This window comes from Solanum pennellii, chromosome 5, assembly GCF_001406875.1.
Source record: "Solanum pennellii chromosome 5, SPENNV200".
Lineage (NCBI taxonomy): Eukaryota > Viridiplantae > Streptophyta > Magnoliopsida > Solanales > Solanaceae > Solanum > Solanum pennellii.
In genome coordinates this window covers 73,189,312-73,196,664 of record NC_028641.1, presented here as the reverse complement: position 1 = coordinate 73,196,664, position 7,353 = coordinate 73,189,312, and the positions used below count along the sequence as shown (strand labels likewise).

At 33.6% G+C, this 7,353-nt stretch overlaps 1 pseudogene; it reads left to right on the top strand.

Moving 5' to 3' along the window:
• The first annotated feature begins 6,006 nt into the window (after window positions 1-6,006).
• On the top strand, window positions 6,007-7,353 carry LOC107019755 (annotated as a pseudogene).

The following is a 7,353-nucleotide window of genomic DNA, read 5'->3' as shown; positions in this document are numbered from 1 at the left end:
GTTAGCGCTTAGTGAAAGGACCAAAAATTTAGGACAAAAACAATATTTCATAGTCGTTTTGTTAGTATTTCTCTTTCATATAGTTGTAATAGCTGAAGATTGGAACATTTGCATTATGGAGTATGATGATTCTTCAAATCTCAATTTAGTTTGCGCAATCCCTTTTTAGTACATGTGTTTTCTTTCCTTGTTATTATATAATGCTCTTTTAATTTAGATGTGAAATTTTGAAAGCATTAATTTCTCCACCGATAGATTTCTCCTTTAAGTTGCAAACACGAATGGATACCTCCGTGATAAGTTCTCCAAGACGAACCAAAAGGTTATGTTTTGTGCACCTACAATATTGAGCAAAAAGTATCAGGATCGTACATATAAAGTTTTTCATCCCAAAAGTTAATAGATTATTTGTTTCCATCGGAATTTAGAACTAACTATTCGGGCAATTAGATCTACCAACTATATCACAAGAACTTATCGTTTCTATGACAATAAATAAGAATTTTTTTTATGTGAAAACTACCTATTAATTGAAGGGAGTATGCAGGAGAATCAAGTCCAAATCATTAGAATTCTATGAAAGTATTGAAAGCCAAGATACATTCTTGGAAGACTCCAAATTAAAATTTAGTTTTACTATTATAAATAGAGTGTCATTGCCTCATTTTGTTTAGTGTATCCTTCCAAAAGAACTTTTCATGTGTAATCAAAAGCCTTTGCTTAACCTTGAGAAAATATTTTTTTACAATTTCTTTCCATCAAAAGATGAAGAAGCTTGCAGACTTAACAAAACTTCACATGTAGTGACTCAAGAACTAACTCAGATAAGGAACATGTCACGACTCAAATTCACACGTCGTGATCACACCTATGTTTCCAACCAATAGGTAAGCCAATTCAACATTTTATCAATTTTAATTAATTAATGAGTAATAGGTAAACACTAAGTGAAAATCACCAACACTGAGTTCTTTATAATTACGAAATGCAAAAAATTAAAAATATCATCCAAGAATTTGGTGTCATAAGTACAAGAGCTTCTAAAATACGATTGAAGTCTGAAACTAAAATGACAAATCCAAAAATAACAAATATCATGTTTGAATACTAAAATAGTCGAATAAATAAAGATAGAGGGAGGTGTGGGCCACGGAACAACCAAGCAGCTCACCACAACTCCAAGACACTCCAAGCTCATACTAAAAAAGCTCCACGAAATGTGTTCGTACTCGAAATCAAATCTACACCACAGAAGAGTGAAACAAGTGTAGTATAAGGAAGAAATCACGTGTACCCAGTATATCTGATTGACCGACAAAGAAGAAGTAGCAACATGAGTTTATATAAGAAAAATTAATTCTTTAATTATACAAGTTTATATTACACTTACCAATCAAGTTTCATCAAATAGAGGTAATCAAATATCAAGTACTTTCCAACCACCAGTAAAAACACACATTCATCAAGAATGAAGGATGTCATGAGATGCAATGCAATATGACACCATGAAATGATTTGCCTCATAAAACTCAGTACTCTCTCAACCGTATATACATGATACTCCTCAGAAATACATCGAGAATTCATAACCCACGGGGGACTCGCGAGGTCCATATACCGACACGAAAGATCTTCGCGTGTCTGTACGGACGATCTCAACACACTATCATAAAATCAAACAATTTCCGCACGGACGGTCTTTACGTACCCAAATTACAATCTTAACATCTCACTATCCCCAACACGGGCGATCTCCATGTGCCCAACTTATACTGAATCTCATGTCAATGCATGCACACAATATAATTTCAGTAAAGGGGATGATGATTCATCTCAATCAATCAAAATCAACATAATATGTAACCACCTCAATTATCAAAACTATACGGGTGCAATACAAAAAAAAATACAATCACACAAAGAACTCAAGTCAATAATAAATCAGCTAATTCTCATATGCTTTTGCATTATCGGGTTTCAACCCGCATTCTATAATAATAAACTTTCACTTTATATCACCAGTACTCGTCCCAGTGTCCGTCACACCATTGGTACGATACCCCCATCCTTCGCCCTTATCCATTTTCTATTCCATTTTTAATCTTTAATTAGGAAAACGTCCTTCAACAAGTCTGAAAGTCTTAACATACATACCTTGAACGCCGAACTCGTGCCACAAATCTTCAAGATTTTTCCTTTCCTTTTTGCAAAGCTTCGAACTTTCTCGATCTACCAATTATGCAATAATGGTAAGTAAGTGAGTTCTAAGATACTCAAATTATTATATGTCTAACCTAGATCCCGAAAACTCACTCATTTTACCAATCAAACTCCTACTTTTAATATAAATTTTATATGTCAAAGATCCTATTTGCTAAATTTCAAGCCAAGAATTGAACCTCAATCTCTCCAAATATCCTAAAATTTAATGTGAAATCATATAATATACACCTAATAATTAATTACCTATCTCAATATATTAAACTTGATTTATAATATGACAAAAAGAAAAATAAAATAAAATTAATCACTGGTAACAAAACCAGAATTTTGCCAGCCATTAATTGTCACCCTTGTAATTTCTAATTTTAACTAGGAAGTATACCCTTGTTATTTCTAATATTAACTAGGAAGTACCCTTGTTATTTCTAATATTAACTTTATTCCAACTTCCAACATATTTAACCCTTCCAAAAATATTGAATCATCGTTTCCTGCTACTACATTCCAACCAATTTTTCCTATCAACTCAATATAATAATAATTTCTCAATAGTAATAATAATAAATAGACAAACAATGGATCATCTTTACACTTACATTACATTAACTACGGCCATTATCATTTCAATAGTAACAAGGGAAAAACAAGTTTCAACCACAAGAAAAGACAAACAGAATTATTCCCTACTACTATGGTGAGCATTGAAATAATACTAATATGGTGAGCATACATACATATCATTATGATCCATGTAAAAATCAAGAAAATTTTCAATTTTCTTTCTACCTGAAGATTTTTCGTTGGTCCCTCACGTTCTGTATTCACATCGAACAGGTAGTTTCTAACTTTTACTTTCTTTTCTAAAACAACCTACCAATCTATTTTAATTATATGGGTCAAGTGGTATTATAAATTATGGAGGTAACCCACTAACTATTCAACTGTAATACTCTATTAACAACAATTCATCAACTAGATACTTATAGTTATTGAATAGTTTAAAATACTCTTTTGAATTTTTCAAAAAGAGTCAGAATAGTCCTGGTTCTCAAAACGACTTAACGGGTCGTTACAGGACATACACCCTCCTCAAAAATCAATTCTGAAAAACCTCTGGCAGATCAAGAAAAAGATTACTCGTGATGAGGTTACTATAGAAAAACTGGTGATTCTATTTTTTGAAATGTTTGAGTACATTCTTCGATAGTGGACGTTGGATGCGGTCAAAAGTTTGCAAAATGGGTGCAATATGCATGTTAACGTGTGAGATATAACAGAGGAGAATATCCCTGAGAAGTATGAAGGTGGAAGTGTTTTCTTAATGAAATTGCACAATGATGACTTCTATCTTTCGTGCATCAAATTGTTCAACAGTCGCATATTAAGCGTTGGTGATGAAATTGGACTTTTATTGGGATCCTAGATCTTCAAAGTTAATGTTCAAATTACTTTCTTTGGTTCGCACATAATGAAAGGTCCAAGAATTTAGGACAAAAAACAACAATATCGTTTTTGTTAGTATTTCTCTTTCATTTAGTTGTAATAGCTGAAGATTAGAACATTTGCATTATGGAGTATGACGATTCTTCAAATTCCCTATTTAGTTGTTTTCATTCATTGATATTATAATGCTCTTTTAATTTAGATGTGCAATTTTGCAAAGCAGTACGTAATTTCTCCACCGACTGATTTCTTCTCTAAGTTGCAAACAAGAATATAAACCTCCATGGTTTATTTTTTGCACCGAAGTATTTCCAAGGAAAGGTATGATGACTATTCATATAAAAAAATTTGTCCCAACAATTAGTAGATTATTTGTTTCCATTGGAATCTAGAACTAACTATTCAGAGCAATTGTATCTAGCAACTATATCATACTTGGAAAAGAACTTATGATTTCTATGACTATAAATAAGACCTATATTTTCTATGTAAAAACTCCATAGTAATTGAGGGGCATAATAGGAGCATAAACAGTGTTCTAGTAGGCTTTGAGAAGCAAAAAAAGTTGTTGGAATTCTATGAACGAGTCTCGAGAGCCAGGATACATTATTGCAGGACTTGTTGAGCTTCTTCATGTGACTGGCATCACAAATATATTTCTATTTCATACTAATAGGTGGAGTGACTCAGATGTGCCTTTTTGATGGTGTATGGATATTGCTGGTTTTTTCTAAATTAAGCATTTAGACGCTTTAAATAGCAAACACAAGATACATAATCTGCATAATTTTTTTTTTAAAAAAAAGAATTTTAAAATATCTCAACAACTAAAACAACATAACTAAATTTAAAATTTAAAATTTAAAATTCATCTTAAACTAAACAACTTATTTTGCTAAAACTACTGCAATAAGTAAAAGAAAATTTGACCACTCCTCATTTGCTTTAGTTACTACAACTGTAAAAATTGCTCCTCCTCAATTTTCGTCCTCTATAACGAAAGCTACTTTTCTAGAAATGGCGTTGAAAAATTCAATCTTTCAAAACAGATACAAACACATACAGATATCCAACTTCTGCAATGAAAACACATACACTTATGTACATTTGATCACACATACAGGGAGAATTATATACTGAATCTGCGCGATTTCAATTAGCATTAACAAAAACAAGGAAACCAATAGCACTAAATTTACATGTATGTATTCATCAAGTACATGTAACATCTATGAGAATTTTGACCTTAAAATTATTGTACTAATTGAAGGAACTTGACAAGCTATTGTTTAATTCTTTTAGATAGATAAAAGAGTCTGGCAACACAAATGTTTGTTCAACTGATCATTATGAGTATAACTTCAACTTCACTTACACAATGAGGATAAGGATCTCTTTGCTTCCTCCTCATACGAATGGAAGTAAAAAGTAGTTGGCTGAAGATATCGATAGATAGACGTTATGCAGTTGATGCTTGTACTGGACGCATTATGAAGATGCAAATTGTTCTCCCTCGTCATGAGAAGTTGAGCAGAATGTTCAATCCTGATATGGAAACACGCAAACAGCGGACTGGAGCTTTTATCATCCGAGAAATGCATGGAAATAGACCAAGAAAATCAGAACCTGCACAAGTACTTGGCCTAAAGCAACTGCTCGAGTCAATCTGAGACAAAAAAAATCTAAAGTAAGTTAGAAGTGGTAGATCATGAGGTGTTGCAACACATTCTATTCAATGGAGAACATATCAACAACAACATATGCAATGTAGTCATTCTCACAAGTGGAGTTTGAAGAGGGTAGTATGTACGGAGACCTTACCTCTACCTCATAGAGATAGAGAGGTTGTTTCTGATAAACCCTCGGCGTAAGTAAAACATAAATAGCAATGTGTTGCAAGAAATCATTTTTTATTAAATTACTCTTTATCATTATTGACATGCTCAAGAACAGTGCCTGCACACAATGAGCATAAATAACATGTTAAATCGAGTCCTTTCTTCAACTGATCGAGTTGTGAAATATGTACAGTGCATGCACACAATGAGCAAAAGAGTTGATTTTCCAATCACCTGCAAGACACAATGTAACAAACGCTAAAATGGATGTAGTGACTTTCTCAACTCACAACAAACAACAGTCAGAACACACTAATAAGTTTTGATTCATAAGAAAATGAGCAATTACAACAATAACGGTAACTATAAAGAAGAATGGATGAGGGAACTAAGAGAGAATTAGGGATTGTCTTTGCCTAAGCATAATCATAATTTGCATCAAACCTATTTTGCTCCCAAAAGACTCTATTTATCCATCCGGATTCCACACATAACCACTTAATCTGGTATTGGGGTTGTTAGTGTAGTTGGAAGGATAGAACAATGTAACTATATTTTGATTAGAAATCACATTATTATAAAATGACGTGAAAACTTGTTGATTTTGGGTGACATAGGATATGTTTGGTGATGTTATACCTGAACGGTATAGTGGGTTATTGGATTCTGCCTATAATATTTTTTATATCATACGTGTATATTAGTTTTTGAGTGGAGTTGGCAATTAAGAACGGGAATGCAGCTGAGCCAAGTAAAGACTGAGAGATTTTTATTGGGGCAGGTCTTGCAGGGTTGGCGGCTGCAAAACAACTGATGTTATTTGTAATTGAGGTTACTGTTTTGGAGGGACGAAAGCATGGAGGTGGAAGGGTGTACAGAAAAGAGATGGAAGGACGGAATAAGGTGGACGCTGCTGATTTATGAGGGACTGTTTTGACAGGTACACTAGGGAATCCACTTGGTCTGTTGGGTCGACAATTGTCGTATACACTTCATAAGGTGAGAGATCAATGTCTACTCTATTGTGCTGATGGAAAGCCCGTAGATGAGTATTTGGATTAAAAAAAGGCGGAGGATGATTACAATGAACTTTTGAAAAAGGCAAGCAAAGTCAGTACAGAATTATCTCAGGTTTTTTCTCTTGGAGAGAAATTGGAAACTTTGCAAAAGGATTTTGGTGTTGCGATGGATGTTGAGGAGATGAGTTTGTTTAACTGGCATCTCGCAAATTTGGGCTATGCAAATGCAGCTTTGCTTCACAGTTTTCCTTAGCATTTTTGGACCAAGATGATCCCACATATTTCCTTAGCATTTTTGGACCAAGATGATCCCTATGATATGGGAGGGGATCACAATTTCTTATCTGGTGGAAATGGAAGATTAGTTCATCCTTTGACTGAAAATGTGCCTATTATTTTTCTAAAAATTGTGCATATCATTCGTTATGGTAGAGATATTGTAAAGGTGACTACTCGGGCCGATTATTTGATGGAGATATGACATTGTGCATCGTTCCTCTCAGAGTTTTGAAGAGTCGTTCTATCAGCTTCATTCTAGAGTTGCCTAAAATAAAAAGTTGGACACAATAAAAAGATTGGGTTTTGAATTGTTATATAAAGTCGCAATGTTATTCTCGTTTGTGTTTTGGGACTCAAATGTTGATATCTTTGGTCATGGTATTGATGATTCTATTTATCGAGGGGAATTCTTTCTATTCTAAAACTATGCAACGATTGCTGGTGGACCCTATTTGTTAGTTCTAGTCGCTAGAGAAGTTGCACACAAGTCTTAGAGAACGAGCCCTACTAATGCAGTAACAAAAGTTCTTCAAATTTTAGGTAAATGGTAG